Source organism: Vulpes lagopus, chromosome 2 (assembly GCF_018345385.1).
Source record: "Vulpes lagopus strain Blue_001 chromosome 2, ASM1834538v1, whole genome shotgun sequence".
Lineage (NCBI taxonomy): Eukaryota > Metazoa > Chordata > Mammalia > Carnivora > Canidae > Vulpes > Vulpes lagopus.
Genome location: NC_054825.1, coordinates 124,230,412 through 124,248,174, shown reverse-complemented (window position 1 = coordinate 124,248,174; position 17,763 = coordinate 124,230,412). Strand labels below are relative to the sequence as shown.

Here is a 17,763-nt window from a genome sequence, read left to right as displayed (position 1 = left end):
CTATTCCACAGGCAGCACACACTAGTCAGGGAAGATGATCTGATAGTGGGGGCGGAGGTGTAACTACCTAATGGGCAATTTTTCTTAAAGTAACTATGTTCGTAAGTGTGTTTCAATATTGAGATGAAGAGCCAGGAAATGGTTTTACTTACTTTAGATAGAGCTTAGCAGGCAATCACAATCGACTAACTTGTCTATTCACAGTTTTATATAGAATTGGCTTTTGGGCTTTTGGCAAGGTGAGGTAGGCACTTAGGGAAATCTTGGTCTGAGTAGCAAGTGGGGGCTATCTTCTTTTACTGATCATGCATTGCTTAATTTATGTACTTTCTTTTACCTTGCATTGTTACACAAATAAGTGGAGGTGACTTACCTCAAAGATAATTATCCAAATGGCAAAGAAAAAAATAGGGAAAAAGACGCCTGGTAAGTAAGAATGCAAATATCATGAGAAAAGCCAGTTTGTGGCAAATAAACCTAAGTTTTTCTGCCACCGAGGCCCACACTGTTACTCTAGTTGAACATCAGATTAGATGCTAAGCTTGAAAAGGAAACACATAAATTAGTTACTTGCCTTTACCCCATTGCTTTAAGTGGAAGCAAAGCCTTTCCTACTTAGTATTAAATTCTTAAGCTGGGGTCAAAGAGGAAGGCACAGGATATAAAGTGGTGGTTCTTATTTTAAGGGGATTAATCCAAGTATCTTTTTTAGAAAAATGTTTTTCTTCAGAAAAAGTAAGAGTTATGGATTTTCTCCCAAGAAAATGAATTGAGGATCGCGTCGACATAATTTTGTTCCAGTGTGCCTTTCGGTACTTGCCTACAGTTATCTGTATTGTAAATGATAAATTTTCTTCGAGGCTGAATTTATTAGCATTAGGTGAGCCAAGGCCGTGCTGCTCAAGCTACAGTCTGTAGGCATATTCTGAGTTCTCTGAAAATTTAAAGAATTGGATGCTTTTATTTTGGTGAGTCCCAAATTCCTATATATTTAAGATTACCTGGATCATTGAGGAATAGTTCAGAGACATTATTTGCATTTGTGCTAACGGTATATCTTTGCTAAATGAGCGTCTGAATTGCATCCTACTGTAGTCCTCATGAAGGCTTAAAAGTAGTTCATGTAGATAAAAGTGATGGGAGAATTTAGGTGCAATGTGGCAGCTAATACATATTATAAAGCGTAGGAGACTTACAGTGAGTAAACTGTGGTATTTATATTAGCTGATATCATACTTTTTTTTTTACCATGTATCTTGTGCAGCTCCTGAATTTAGACACATGAATTTGACAAACCTTGTTAACAATAAATATAAATAATCAGCCAAAAACTTTAGTAAGTGACCTTACATTTTCCTTATTATTGTAATTTGGAATGTGTTACTAAATTTTTGGGCCCATCAAAAGCATGGATCAGGGGCTAAAAACGACTATTGAAGAAGAGCAGCAAGGGTTACTGTAGCAGAGACTGAAATGATGTTCCATCGTGATCAAAATGAAAAGACTCCAACCCCAAAGTGAGATGTAAAATAAGAAACAACCAAGTATATATTTTTCACTAGTACATGTAATATTTGCAACACTGATTGCACAAAACATAATTTATTATGCTAAATAGATGTTAATTGGATTTTATCGATCACTGATCTTTGGATGAACAAACTCTTATCATAATCAGCTAATCCTCTGAGATGATCTGTCTGCAAGTTAACAGTGAGAAAGTTTTCCTTTTTAAAGCTTAGTATTTTCCTCATGTTTGAGAAACACTGAATCAGGAGTTCTAGTCTTAAACGGTTTTAGGCCCCTGGGGATTGAACAGAGCCTGCTTTCTTGCCCATTTAGGGATCTTAAGATAAGAGTCCTACTGCTCACCCAGGCGCTGGGGCTCCCCTAAGGGAGTGCTTGAAGCCTGGACACGCTGAGGGGGCCCCGTGATTGTGTCACGAGCCCTGCGGGGTTGCTCCGGCACCCCAGACCCATGCTCTCAGCTAGTTTTACTGATCGGATAGAGAACGCAGACATAGTTCATGCTTAAGCAAAATGACTTCCTTCAAGAGGGAACCCCAGCCACTGGAGAAGCCTTATCCTTCGGGTAGGCCCTCCCAACAAATCTATCCAGTTGCTTGAGTGCCATTGCTCAGGCTCCTGCCTTTCCCCTGGGGGAGCTCCTGTGCCCACCTCTCCCTGCCCCCACCTGCAGGCCTGGCTCTTCCGCCCCGCCCCCGGGGGGGGGGGGGTCCCTTAGGCTGGTAACTGTGACCTTCGCCCTGCCTCCCGGATACCATCCTGGGTTTCCATCACCACCCGGCGGAAATGACCCTGAGGCCATCTCTACCTGTAAAAGGAGAGTCAGAGGACTGGTGCTGTGACTGCCACCCATGTGGGACCTTTTCTTAACCTGAGGAACTCCTTAGCCCCACGTCCTCCCTGGAAGCCCAGTGTTGATAATCACGTTGCATTTCTTCAGGCAGCAGATGTCACTGCAGCTGTTTCATCACCATGGATGTGCGCGTTGGATCCTCATGGATTTATTTTCATTTCTCAGGTGTAGACGGGTATTTATGTGCTTTTCTGTGTTCCAGGAAGCAATTTTGGGCCAAAGCTACAGTGAAGAGGATAATCACAATGATGTTTCCATCCTATTTCGTTCCAGTTTTGCCCCTCCGGATACATATGTCTGTTTTCTCATCTTGTCAATTTTTAAAAATTTTCCGGAACACATTGTCTTTTAAATTGAATGCTGATCAGAGTTCCATATACACATGCTCAACAGGGAATTTTGGTTTTGGGTTTGAAAAAAAAAATAAATCAGGAGCTAGCTGTTTAGATTTAGTGAGCGTTGAAGGGGTAAACACATTTGAGGTTCCCCAACTAGTTATGTGTACTTGTGGGTGGCAAGATTAAGTGGCTTTCATCCAGCGGCAGACCGAGTCTGTTGTGGGGTCTTGGAAGTCATCCAAATGGTTAATTGCTATTGAAATAACATTTTGGTAAAAGTTGGTAAGAACATTCTTAGTTATCAGAGCCAGCCATATAAGTTAGAGGCTTAGAATGAATTTCTCCCTTGCCCCCCATAGTACTTCTGTCCCTATTACTGATGAAAAGATTTCCAACCAGATTGCTGTATTCTGTGTTGCATAGTAATGGACAGTGTGACATTAATTTGATTAATCGCATGTACTGTTATTATGTTTCTAAAGTATTTAAGATCCTGTTGAAATGTTTATAAAAAAGCAAAAAAAAAAAAAAAAAAAAAAAAAACAAACCCAAACCAAAACAAACCCCAAACCACTCCTCGGTAGCGCTGTGGAATATACATGCAGATGATTCATAAATGTGTTCATAGCCAAAATCTTTCCTCTGAGATCGAGAATCATATATCCAACTGCCTACTTGACATCTTCTCTGGTATGTATCAACAAAATTAATGCCCATTCTTTCTCATATGCTATTTATTATTCTTTTTGGCAGCCTTCCCTATGTGTGGTGAATTTCTTGCTTTTTGAGTTCTCATGGCCTCAGGAATGAGTGAAATGCTCACCTTTCCAACCATCCTTATAGCTGTGATACCAGCAGGTGACCAAATCTGCACCATTCAGACAACCCAAAGGAGCTTTGATCAGGAAACTGTTGACTGCAGAAGGGAGGCACCTTGGGGTTTTCCTTCTGCAGAAAGTGGAAGCATAGACCTGAGAGGCAAAGTCTGGGTATTGGGAGCAATATTGTCTGGGCCCAGTAGTGGGTCCCCCCACTAGAGGGATTCTAGAGGGTATCTTAGTCATCACTTGGGCTTCCTCATATCCTTTACTAATGTTCTTTTTTGCTGAAAATGATACAGTAGATTTTACTGTTCACAATAGAGAATCCGAACTGATCTCCCCCTCCCCTTAAATTGATCTTATTTATCCAGTGTGCCAAGACTCAGGGAACGCTACCATTGTCTAGCTGGGTATGTGAGCAAGAAGTAGGGTTATACATTCTGAACACCTTCTCTTCTTCACATCTACATCTCACGCAACACCAATTCTTGCTGATTTTTACATCTTGTAGGTTTCGGATGGTTGCTTCACATCATCTCCATCATCTGCTACCTGAATTAAATATATATATTTACCAGCATGCTGCAGCTGTGTCTTCACTCACCCATCACCCATCTATTCTATGTAGATATAGCCTGAGTGATTTTCCAAAATCTTATTTAGGACAGAACCCTCTGCCTCCCCCAGCTTGAATCTTTTTTTTTTTTAAGATTTTGTTTATTTATTTATTCATGTGAGACACACAGAGAGAGGCAGAGACACAGGCAGAGACAGAGAGGGAGAAGCAGACTCCCTGCCGGGAGCCCGATGTGGAACTTGATCCCAGGACCCTGGGGTCACGACCTGAGCCAAAGGCAGACGCTCAAGTGCTGAGCCACCCAGGCTGCCCTTGAATCTTTTTTTTTTTTTTTCAATGTCTTCCTATAACATTTAAACTTCCTTGTCTTTGCCTATAAGTCCTTGTTGGTCTTTTTATTTTCTTCATCTCCATCCTTATCACTCTCATTTTCTCCAAACCAACCAAATATTCAGTCCTTATTTGTTCTAATCTTCCCTGCTCCAGGTCCTTTGCACTATTGGTTTCTACCACCTGAAATGATCTTTCTTCTTGTCAGCTAATAACTCTCCTTCTTCAGATCACAGCTTCAACTTCTCTTTGCTAGAAGGATCTTCAGGTCTTTTCAATGAGGTCGTATATTCTTCAGGCCTTTCAGATGAGGTCATAGCTTGGCATTATATGATCCAATAACCAGCCTCTCTTTTATAAAGATTAGCACAGTTTTTGTTTTGCTGTATATTTGTTGATGCTTGCCGATTTGTGTAATACTTCATCCATGTGGAAGAAGCCCCAGGAAGGAAAAGTACTAAAATGGTATCTGTTAGAGAACTTTAAATTTGTGCTACTAGGTTTTCCATGCAGTTTGAAAATATTTGTACTAGGTTTTCCATGCAGTTTGAAAATATTTGAGTTCTATTACTTCTTTGTAAACTAAACTTCTTACTCACTTTTATAGTCAGTATAATACAGAAGCAAAGGGTTTCAGTGTTAGATTTGGATTGAGTTTCGAGAAAGTTACTTAACTTTTCTAAACCTGACATTCCGTATAATGCTTAACAATTTATATATTCAGTATCTTTCTCTCTGGAGGGTTGGGTAGTATCTTATTAGATATTTTTACAGGAGTAAGCAGTTCTATTAATTAATATATTCCAGTTAGACTCCAACATCATTTCCATTAATGGAATATCTGCTGTGTATAGATCACTTTGCAAAAAGGCATAATAGGCAATAGGCTTTAAGAAGTTTACTACTGAGTTTGGGAAAACTCTACACATCATAACACTATAAGGTAGGAAATGTAACATTTGTGAATCACCTACGAAGTTGTATCTTTAATCATAGGAATTCATGGAGAAAGTGGAGATTGAGCTCACTAGGGAAGAAAAAGAGACTACAAGCCTTCGAAGCAAAAAGGAGGGGTAAAATAAGTAAAAAATGGATATTTTATCATTATGAACTGTGAGCTCTGAGTTCATGCTGGTAATTCATGGCAAATAAGCATTGCAAGATTTCTGTGAATCAGATAGGAGGACGTTGAGTACCAGATGGAATAGATTGCCTTTCCTCTGTCTGGGCATATAGTTGATTCTTTAACCACTAGAACTGCGTTGCAGCTGGGAGCTATAGATCACCAGGGTTGGAGTGAGCACTGCCGTCCATGGTCCTTGCAGAGTTTATAGTCACTGTTTTGTAGGACTATTTAAAAAAAATACTTTATTTTTTAAAGTCATGTAGAGAGTTCTTAGAGAGATACATGATAATACTATGGTTTGACGAAAAAACTGTTGGAGACATGTTCTTCTGGTTAGTCTCAAAGGAGAAAAATTTGATCTTATTCTGTGTACTTGCAGTGTTTCCATTTATTTTAACCTGCTGAAAATACATCTTGGTAGTAGAAAGATCTGAAAATCAAATTTTTGAGACTACTGAAAATTCCTTCTTTTCCATAAAAGAAAGACCCTCGTTCGTTGGGGGGAGGTTGGGAAACACCTGTGCTTGATTGTTGGTCAGCGTTCCCACTGTTATTTGGGCCGAAACTATTTTCTATTTTAGCTTCTACAGTACACCCCAGAGGGAAGCTTTAAAAAGTTAGTGTGGGAACTGAAACTCTGCAGTTTCTCAATGTTTGTCTTCATCCATTGAGCCTTAAGTTAGTATTTATGAAAACATTAAAGTGCAGTCCTAAGTTGCTCTTGGGGCAAAGAGAGCACTGTTGGAATGGAGGTCACTTGCATGATGCAGCTTTTCTGCTTATGTTCAAAAGGAGTATTTCATTGGAGGAATATCCTTGGGTGGTTGTATTTGCTAAGAGGAAGTCGAATTAATGGTTTGCCAACAATCATAGAAAAATTTGTGTGCTGTTCTTTTCCTCACCCTTGGCCAACATAGCATTTCACAACTGATCAGGTGGTGTTTGATTTTTTGTTTTTGTTTGTTTGGTTTCTTTTTGTTTGTTTGTTTTTAATAACAGCTGGATTGGCAGCACCAGAGATGGAATAGGTTAGGCTAGAATGGTCATATGATTTGGGATTTTACTTTGCTCTAGTATTGGGAGCCACTAATCCCACTAGAGCTACCTTAAAATAATGTAGACCCTGGAGAGCCAGTTATTCATTAATGGGTCTCTGGGATTATCTTATTTTATATTAAATCCTCAAATTATAGATAATCAATTATCTTGTGAACACAAACACCAATCTCAACATTGGAGCTGATGATACTGTTCTCTTTTGCCTTTTTAATCTCAGTTTATTTTATCATATTTGAATTGTTTATGAAGCTACTTGGAGAAACAGAAAAGAAATATAACCCCATTCTCTGTAACAATGTTCTCCCTGTTGTCCTGTCTTTTCGCAGCTTAAAGTGTAAGCAATGTACCTTTTTCTTCTCTCACTTGGACTCTTTTCTTCATTCTGTTTATGCAGTTTCTTATTTTTTTCTCATATTTTATGCTTTCATTCCCTTTTGGTTTTATTTTTCTTTGTTTATCTTGAGCTTCTAAGACAGGCACCCTTTTCAAGAACAAGTAGACAGGGATCCCAGGGTGGCTCAGCGGTTTAGCACCTGCCTTCAGTCCAGGGCACGATCCTGGAGACCCTGGGATCGAGACCCTGTGTGGAGTCTGCTTCTCCCTCTGCCTGTGTCTCTGCCTCTCTATTTCTCTCTGTGTCTCTCATGAATAAATAAATCTTAAAAAAAACCAACCAAACAAACAAAAAACAAGTAGACAGAGTTTTGGTTTAGATAATACTTTTTAAATTAAAAAAAAGTAGAAACATGTTTTTACCTTGCTATTTCCCATTTCTGTAATCCCCACAACAATCTTCTCAGATGGTATTTTTGTTATATCTAAAATACTTAATCTCTTCTAGGCCTCAGATTTTCACCAGTAAAATGCTAGAAGAGACGGGGGATGGTCGGGATGGTTAATGTCAGAGACTGGCTGCAAAATCAGGTCTTTGACCTGAGAACATGAATTGTTAACCATTTCATAGTGAGGAACATGCTTTTATTTGGATGACACTGGGGTATACGCTATTCTTTCCTTTTGAACCTTTCGTGAAGCATCTTCTAATGTGGTTGGGAGCTTTCATCGTCCTTGTAGTTTGATAAAGGACTTGATTTGCCAGTTGAGTTGCTCCTGTAGTTTGATTCCCCTTGAACCTGAGAACCCAGTTGAGAAATTTTTCTCAACCTGAATTCTTCTCTAATTGATCATTTCTTGCCAATTGCTTATTCAGAAATAGTTGTCTCTTACTAATGTTGAATCAAAATAAAGCCAGTTCTTTTAATATATTAAAATAAATTTTTGCTACCTTCAGACATACTGTGATTATGGAGTATTTTGACTTTGGAAATATCTATTTATATGCAAATACAGAGCACTGTACACTCATTCTCTACTGACCCTGAGTTCTGGCCTTCTATTATTAACAGGGTTACGGTATATCCAGACAACAGGCTGGAATTGTTAGTAAGATATTTAGTCTTTAGACAGTTTCCAGAGACAGCAGGCTGTACTACCTTTTCTTACCTTTTACTGTTCTTTGCAATTTGGGTTCCTTTGAAAAGGCAGGTGATGATTACAAAATTGGCTATAGGACAAAGACTCCCTTACTTTTTGGGGTAATGTAACTCTGATTATTCTTTCTAAAGTTGCTTTTCATTTTAGCAACTGCTTCTCAAAACATTTCAGCATCACATAACATAAAAGCTATGTAGGTTGGAGAGCCATGGGAGGAGTGCCAGGACTTCAGAAATTGGACAAATCTTAGAACAGGAGGTCTTAAGCTTAGATCTGTGGTTCTTTACAGATGTCGGTAAAGGAGTGTGTGTGTGTGTGTGTGTGTGTGTGTGTGTGTGTGTGTTCCTGGGGAAAGTATTCTATATTTATGTGAGATTTCAAACAAAAAATAGAGAAAAAAGTGAGAAAAGAAGATCAGAGAGGAATAGAAGGAAAGAGCTGGGAGGGAAGAATTGACACACTGGGACAAAAGGGGTTAGGTGGGTTGTAAACAGAAGAGTTGAGAAGTTTCAAGGACCTGGGAATTTAAAGATTTTAAGTATACCACTCCTTAATATTGTTATCTCATTTTTTTATCTTTGAAAATGTTCTTTTCCTATATTTTCCAGTTTGATTTTGTCTACTATTCGATGGAGAAAGGAATGGATATATCCAAAGGAACAGATATTGAGGACCTACCTAGTCAAGGTGCATGTAGACAATCTCGTTTCATCCTGAGAGCAGACCTTGGGTTGAAGGATTTCAGGATAAGGAAAATAAGACTGAGAAAGACTAAACTATTTGCCCAATAAACAGTTAAAGAGATGGGTAGAAGGTAGGGAAAGCTGGAGTCCTGAAAGACCCTGGAGAGAAAAGCACAGCAGATTGTAAAAGCAGCCTCTTCCAAAGAGAAGGCAATGAGCCCTTCTAATAAGCCTCCTGCACAGGTTTTCTTTTCTTTTTTTTTTTTTTTTTCTGCACAGGTTTTCTGTGTCAATGGAGGAAAGTGAAAATTTTGGTGGTCAAAGTAAGTGCCAGGTAGGCTGATGCTTTTGCTTTCTAACTAAGATTGTTGTAGAGGAAGGAGATTAAACTACGGCGCAATGTTCGGTCTGGTTCCTAAATCTTCCCATGTAGCAGGTAAGCTCCCTGAGGAGACCAGGCGTCAAAGAAGGCTAAATGTTGTGCTAATTTTCCTCGAAGGCTTCTTTTTAGAGTTTTGTGTTGTCTGAAAGTTTTAGAAGCTGTTCTGTTTTCAAATGTCAGTTGGATACCTAGAACAAACACAAAGCTTTTCCTCTCAGGGATTACAAGAATTTTTATTCCTGCAGAATGTTAATTAAACAGTTTTATATTTTGCCAAGGCAACGGGAGGGACATTTTAGGGAGGGAAAAGTTGTTGGAGATTGAATTCTGCTAAGACGCAAGTTCAGTCCTTTTGTATTGGAGTTTGAGGGACAGGTTTACTTTTCCCGCCGTGACGTTTTTGTGTCACATTCTGTCTTTTTAGAAACAAACTATATGGTGTAGAGAGTGAAGTCCTTTAGAATAAAGGCATAGTCTTGAGAAATAATAGAATGTAAAACTTTGAAGAGTTAATAATAGACCCTGCAAAAAAAAAAAAAAAAAAAAGATGAGGGCAACTGTCTCAACCTTACCAAAATGATGGAATCTTTGGGGGGAGTTGTCAAGATTGAGAACATTGTTTAAAGTCACTTCAGGCTCTATGATTTTTTTTCCTCTGTGTTTTATATTTGAAGTAAAACCAATACAGTTACCATTTTTGAGATTCTTCATCTTTTGCTTGCCTTCAATTCAGTTCACCCAGAATCTCTCTGTTAGGTACAGTCGGTGGAAAAAAAGGTTTCTGATCTTAAAAAGCTTACCCTGGGACTGGGAAGATGCACAGATAGATATTGTATATTTGGTATATAAGAGAGCATTGTACAAGTGCTAAGGATATGCAGAACAGGAAATACCAGTAAACAGTTGTCAGATTTTGTCATAAAAACATTCAGTTTCACACTGAATGTTTCAGACAACTGTTCGAGATTTTTAGATGTACAAGGTAACATGAATTCTGAATTTTTTGTGGGAGTCTTTCAAGTAAACAAATTCAGTAAGAAGCAAGTGCTGTGAAGGAAATGACAAAGAGCGACACGTTAGAAAAAAATCCTAGAAGGGGGTGCCGGGGTGGCTCAGGCGGCTGGGCATCCAACTCTTGGTTTTGGCTCAGGTCATGATCTCAGGGTCCTGATATCGAGCCCTGTGTTGGGCTCCACACTGAGTGTGAATCCTGCTTAAGATTCTCTTTTCCTCTCCCTCTGCCCATCACGACCCTGCTCAAGTACACACACTCTTTTTCTCCTCTCTCTCTCTCAAAAAAAAAAAAAAAAAATCTTGGAAGGAACTACTTTAGTTAACAGGCCAAGGAACGCTTCACCAATAAATGGCCTCTGTGCCAAGACCTGAATGATGAAAATAATCTGGTGGAGGGGAGGGTACTCCAACCTGACACAGGCAGAAACTTGGATTTTTGAGGGGCAGAAAGAAGCTCAGTGTATGTGGAGCATGTTGAGTAAGGGCAGGAAGGGGAAGGAGATAATGTGAGAGAGGAAGGTAGGGGCCAGGTTATACTGAAGTTGAGAGGCTAGAGTACAGAGTCTGGATTTAATTCTCATTGCACTGTGTAGATGAAAAAAAGATTATTTGTATGCCTAGAAAAAAACTTAATCTGGGTGTCTGTAGACAGCTCTTGTAAGTCTGCTAGGACAGAAATCATGAAACCTGTTAGGAGTGGGTCTAGTCGTCCTGAGACATGGGAGGAGTTGGAAATTAGGGAAGATGAAGAGAAGTGTGGATGGACTGAGGACAGAGTTTGGAAATAGAGACAAAAGAAATTGCTAGTCGATGACAGGAAGAAAGTGAAGGATGTGGAAAAAATCAAACTGATCCCTAGGTTCTTAGTTTTAGTCACTTGGTATGTTATATTGCCACCTAATCAGATGAAAAATGGGGTGAGGAGGAGAAGCTTGAATAAAAGGAAATAAAAGCTGAAACACTTGAAAAGTAGGATAAGGGCTTTGTCTTTAGCACAAAGGCAACAGCAACAGAAATGCTTAAGAGGCATTAATTTTACAACAAAGAAAAAAAATCGTCTCGGATGGGCTGAGACCCCAAAATAAAATTCAGTTGTCACCATTCTCTCTGCCCAGAGATCCCAATTACCTCTTCATAGGCTGGCGGGACACGAAACTTTATTACTGTACCGTGTCTCTGGTTTTTTCACATCAACGGTTTCTGGCATGTTCTTTGTTTCTACTAGGAAAATCTCACCCAATGCCAAAAAAATAACTGTTTTGCGCAGTACGTTGGTGCTTTGGTAGCTATTCAAAATGGTCTTCAGAACACACAAAAATTATTTTCTTATTAGGATAGAATATTTCTTAAGCCTTTGGATGCTGGCTAGAACTATGTCGTTGGTTATCCTTGGTCTGGAATTCTCAGCCTACATGATCATGTGAACCAATCCCCTATAATAAATCTCATTCCTTGTGTGTCTGTCCTATTGGTTGTGTTTCTCCGGCGAGGCCCAACCCACTCTTTATATTAATGTAGAAAAATTCAGCACTTTTTGACTTTCAGTCTTCAACCATCTATCATCCCAGTGAAGACTTTCACTTCATTGAATACACCTTTATACCCGAAGAGACTGAAGGAGTGAGGTGGACTCAATACAATCACTGATAATGTTCTCATTAGAGCCTAAAGATAAAAAGAATAATGTGTATGAATATTTAGTGGCTCTCTACACATAATCCTGGGTTTCTAAGACTATTTGGGATCAACATGGTCAAACTAGCACTATTGTCTTCCCTTTTTTCCTTCTATTTTCTCATGAGTATATAGTACAATTTCCCAGAGGCTGCACAGTACCTGATATTACAACAGATTGAACAAATAAACAAAAATGAGAACCTAGTTGTTTTCTTTTAACTCAGACGTGAAATAGATTTGCAAAAATGTAAAACAATGCTCTCTTCATATTGTTTTATTTCTTAGAAGATTATTTATTTATTTATTTATTTGAGAGAGACAGAGAGAGAGAGAGAGAGAGAGAGAGAGAGCATGCACAAGTGAGGAGGGAGGGCGGAGGGAGAGGGAGAAGCAGACCCCACACCGAGCAGAGAGCCCGACTTAGGGCTCCATCCTAGGACCCTGAGGTCACGACCTGAGCTAAAGGCAGACGTTTAACCAGCTGTGCCACCCCGACACCCCTCCTCATATAATTTTTTGTTTGCTTTAGAAAAGATTTTTCTAAAAGCAAAAAAGTGTGCTTTTTTTTTTTTAATTTCTAAAATTCATTTTGTTTTCTTTCAAATGAGGCTTCATTCCTGGCCTAAAAGGGCCAAGCTGAATACAAGTTCTGCCAAACAGAAGTGTTTCTGAGGGCAGTCTTTTAAGTACAACTTTAAAAGGAGCCTGCAAGGAAATGGGCAGGTAGGTGGCTCTGTGGACAAGGCTTCGACAGCCCAGCTCCACTCCGGCCTTCCCATCTAGGAGAATTACAGGGGGAGAGGGAGCAAGGGCAGGGTAACTGCAAGATGTTTATAGGGGAGGAACAAAAAGAAAAAAAAAAGCTTCTTTTAAAAGAAAACAAAAAGATAACCAAACCAGCACCCAGATCTGTAATTTTTATAAAAACATGCTATTTAGATTAACATTTGATGGATTGATGGTTGTTAATCCTTAGATAATGAATAAGCTTTTTGGGAGCGTCTCAGGTTCAATGGCTAATGTGGTCAATATTGGTCCAACGCACAGAAACAAAAGCTCTTTGAAGGCACTCTTAATTTTTAAGAGTGTAAAAGGGGTCCTGAGACTAGGACATTTGCTCTTACAAGGCTTTCCTTGTACCCAAACGTGCCTCTCGGAAGGCTGTTCAGCGCGCACCTCCAGACGTTACTGCCTTTCATCAAATGATCGCGTGTGGAAGCGCCACAAACCAGTCGCTATTGTTGGTTTTTGCTTCTGACCCTTGGCCATCAGGTGGTTTCTCTCCCGAAAAGGTGCGGTTGGCGCCGCCCGGGAAGCTGCCCCTTGCTGTGTTGGGGGCTGGCGTCGGGGCCCTGGCCGGTCCCCCGGTGCTGAGCACCCACAGGTCCTTCTCTGGGCGGCCTGCGGGGTCCCACTGCACGGGTGTCTGTCGTGTCCGGTAGTTTGTCCGTCGGCTGCTCAGGGCCCTGAACACGAAGGTGCTTCTACTCCTGTGGCAATTATGCTTCTATTTTAGCTTTTTCATGCGGATCCCGAATAGCTGGCAGCTGCCCATCCCTGGGCAGGCACAAGCACGTGCGGCCCATCGGTGGCTTCTGGCCCAGCCCTGGCCCGGCCACCTGGTCGCGGCCCCTCCTGGCTTCGTGGTGCTTCCTCAGGGCCCTCCCCGCTGCGGCCGGCCGTGTCTCAGAGTTCGCAGCCCCAGTGTGACACCTCCCGAGCGGCCCCTCCATTCCGATGGGACGTTGAGCGATTGGCTGCTTTCTGTCCCTCTCCTCACCAGGGGGTAAACAGCACCTGCGTGGATTATTTAAAATGTGTACAAAGGCTGTAGCACAACTACGGTGCAGAGCCAGCACGCAGGCCTGTACCAGCTTCCAGCCAGGGGAAGCCCAACACGGGTGGGGGCTGAGGAAGATCGACGGCGAGCATTGGCGAGGGACTAAGATGAGGGAGGCCTTCTGACCGAGGCGGGAGTCTGTTCTGGAAGGTGTGCGGGCAAAGTCGCCAGGGCCCCGTCGGCCTGGAGAGGGTGGCTCGAGGAGTCCTAGGAGGTGCACTGGCAAAGGTCACGGAGGGCCATCGGTACCAAGCAGAGGAGTGGAACTTTCTTCCAGTTTGGTTAACAGGAGACCTTCAGTGTATTTTATTTTATTTATTTTTTATTTTTAAAGATTTATTTACTTATGATAGAGAGAGAGACACACACACAGAGAGAGGCAGAGGAGGAGACACACAGAGAGAGAGACACACACACAGAGAGAGGCAGAGGAGGAGGGAGAAGCAGGCCCCATGCAGGGAACCCGATGTGGGACTCAATCCCGGGACTCTAGGATCATGCCCCCAGCCAAAGGCAGGCACTAAACCACTGGGCCACCCAGGGATCCCCCCTTCAGTGTATTTTAAATAAGAATTAATAAAAATATTATGTTGGTATACTAAGGATACATAAAAATAAAGGCGTTTTAAAATGATGGAAACCTAAAAAAAAATAAAATAAAATAAAATAATAAAATAAAATAAAATAATGGAAACCTATTTATCGTTCATTGTTTTCTGTGCAGTTAATCCTATTTCTTGTGTTATTATGTTGTTCCTAGAAGTATATCTTAAAGATAAAATTTCCATTAATCCATAAAATCCATAGGACATTATTTACTCATCTAGATATTACATTATGGCATTTATGAATATGGGACTTGTTTCTTTGGTTATTCTTTTTTAAATAAAAAACTGCTATGTAGTCTAAGTACTCAGCGCCCCCCCTTCTTTTCGTGAATTGAAATAAGAAGTTTCTGATGTTTGTATTGTGTGTTTTTGAAAGCCGATGCTGTTAATCTGTAGGATGCAAATAGGATTTAGTTTTAAAAGGCAAATACCTATGTTTGTTTCTGAAGTATTTATCATTTTTTATTTGATGTTACTTATATAAGATGGTCTTCATGCAGTCTTGCTCTCTTTTTTTTAAAGTATAAATCTAATGCATGTTTATTATGGAACATTCAGTGAATGTACATAAAAATAAGAAAAGAGAAGACAATTATAGCTTCCCTTTGAAAACAGTTAACTATTTGTTATATATTACTTTTTTCCAGTCATATGTGCATGTCTATGTGTACCTATATGAATACACACATCTGCGTGATTGTATTTATTTTACGTATATATTTTTTTAAAAAATGAGTATGGTATTTTATAACTTGCTTATTTTACTTAACATTGTGAATATCTTCCATCAAGTGGTTTTAGTAATTCATTTTTAATGACTTTATTTATTCATCAAACTGATTTACCATAATTTTACAAGTTACCTATTATTGGACCTTTGAAATACTTTTCTCTTTTCTTTTTCATTTTATTTTATTGGTTTTAAGAGATTCTACTTAAAGTAATCTCTATACCCATCACAGACTCAGACCCAGAACGCTAAGATCAAGAGTTGCATGCTCTGCTAACTGAGCCAGCCAGGCCTCCCTGTTTTTCTCTGTTTTGAATAATGTATTGATGAGATGGACATCTTTTTTCCTTGTTTTTAAGCTTTGTACGTATAGAAATTGCTTATCTAGTTTACATACTTCAATTTGGAAGGTATCTATCTCTTTCAAGGTTTTTGGTTTTTTTTTTTTTCAAGGTTTTTGGTTTTTTTCAAGGTTTTGATTCTCATTGTCAGAATCCTCAGAAAAGTTATATCCTAAAAAATACATATCATAAGCCTCATAACTTTTTCTTTTATTTCTTAAATGATGTATTTGAGACCTCTGTTGCTCAAGAGACTGTAAGGAATACTTGTAAGGCCACATTAAAGAAATTACATTAATTACAAGTTACTACACAGATGTTTCATTATTAAGTTTTGTGATGGGTAAATCACAACTAAATAGAACTAACCTCTTATTAGGAATCTGAGTTCTTAGTTAGCTGGTGACAGAACTATAGTAAATACGCTTAACTTCGGACATAAAGAATGAGGGAAATGCATAGCGTAGAATTTCCTGACACTAAGCATTACAGCCAGTTATTCTGGAAGACTGTAGAAGTAATTTTTAGAAGTTGTTAGGAATAGCACAGTGTTCTGTGTTTGGGGTGATGAAAGTAAATCTCATGTCAGATAGGTAGCTACTCCATGGTGTCTACTGGGTGAATTGCCACTATATGGAACCAGTTGTTGGCAGAAGTATTCGGTTGGCCCTTTGGTGCGAGTGCTTGCTTCTTCCTTTCTGGAGCCATGCAATAAATGCATGTTATTTCACTGCACTCAGAAACTAGCATTAACTAGGCTGCATTGATTAGCCCATTTAGCAAAAACATTCTATAGAGATGAAATATCAGCACTTTTTTTTTCCAAATTAACTTGTATTGAAATGCTGGAATAGTTTGAGCAAGCTTTTATTTTGTGACTTTTGTCCTTTCTAATGATCTGATTGGTAATCCCTACAAATTAATATACTTTGCTCATCCCATTTCCTTAATAAGAAAATTATCATAGCTTAAAAGTGCAACTGGATGAAAATTGCTAAATGGTCTTAATGGCAAATATCACCGTATGTAATTAAGATGTAGGACAGCGCATAGTTTATGCCAAAGTTTATTTTATAATGGAAGAAAATAACCACTTGAAAGCCTGTAAGTCATTTAGAGAGCACTACTTTGAAATTGACAATCAGAAGCCATAATTGATGAAGACTTGTAAAAAATAATTTAAATTCACTACTGCCATAATATATCACTGAAAAAAAAAAAACAAAAAAACAAAAAACAACCCTCTTCTGGCAGTGGAGAAATAGGTCACAGGTTTGTGAAGAAGCTGAGGCCCAGTTACAGTCTGTAACCCGTCTAAGATCTCAGGCCTGGTCTTAGTTAAAAGCAACCATTAGTCTGCTCTCCTTTGGTGAATCTGAAAGACATCTTGGCAAATCAGCCATGGACCTCAGAACGTGAGTATATAACCAAGAATAGAAACATCCTGCTTGTATAAATAGGGTTGGGATCCAGGATATCCTGTTTAAAAAAAAAAAAAAAGATGTAATTTCTCCAAAAATACACATGACCGATTTATCCTATTAATGTGCATGCAATCTGTGAGAATCAGGGAGAAAAAAAGAAAGAGAATTTGAGGTTACAAGAGGAGATGAATACTGAGAAAAAATGAAGTGGAAGAAATAACAGGAACCATCGGTATAGTAAGCGTAGTCTGTACTTTGCCTGATAACTGATCATTTTGTCATGTGAAATCTTTACATACGTTCTGAACTCTAGAGTGGAATTCATCAGATTTGAAATTTCAGTTTCTTAGGTAGTCAGAGTCCCCTTACCTGCCGTGACTTGAGCTTGCTTTGGGGGTTAATTGAACTAGTTAGACTAGTGCTCCATGAGTACTGAGTGTGTTACGCAAACATTCTTAGGTTTTAGGGAGGAAGCAGAGTCGTCAGTCAGGAAGAGATGTCCTGGTGCAACCCTTGCAACACTGGATTCTGTAGTAATGCCCTTCATACGTGTTCTGGATAAATTACATTCTAGGGGGGGAAATTACAATCAAACGTGTTCCACCTTCAGTGCGACAAATAGGTGTACCAACATTTTAGTGATGTGGATCTTCATTCAAGTCCACGCTGACGTGAGGAAACCTGCTGGTCTTTCTGCCGAGGTCCCTAGGCTGGTAGCAGCAACTGGTGTACAAGTCCCACATTTGTACTCAGCACCGAGACTGTGTCGGAGGGTGGAAGCTCTAGCTGCCGTGGCGTTGGGATTTCCTAGGTCCTATGACAGACAACCAGGAAATGTTCATGAAATGAAAGGTAATGAGGTTAGACTAGTGTTTTTGGACCAGTTGTCTCGCAGCTCCAGGGGAGCAGGACTGCAGCAGCTGAGGTGATGAGCTGGTA

General features: G+C 39.7%; 1 protein-coding gene across 2 annotated transcripts in view; it reads left to right on the top strand.

Moving 5' to 3' along the window:
• PTPRK (protein tyrosine phosphatase receptor type K) overlaps positions 1–17,763 on the top strand; it is a 553,399-nt gene that overhangs the window by 182,981 nt on the left and 352,655 nt on the right. The window lies entirely within an intron of this gene.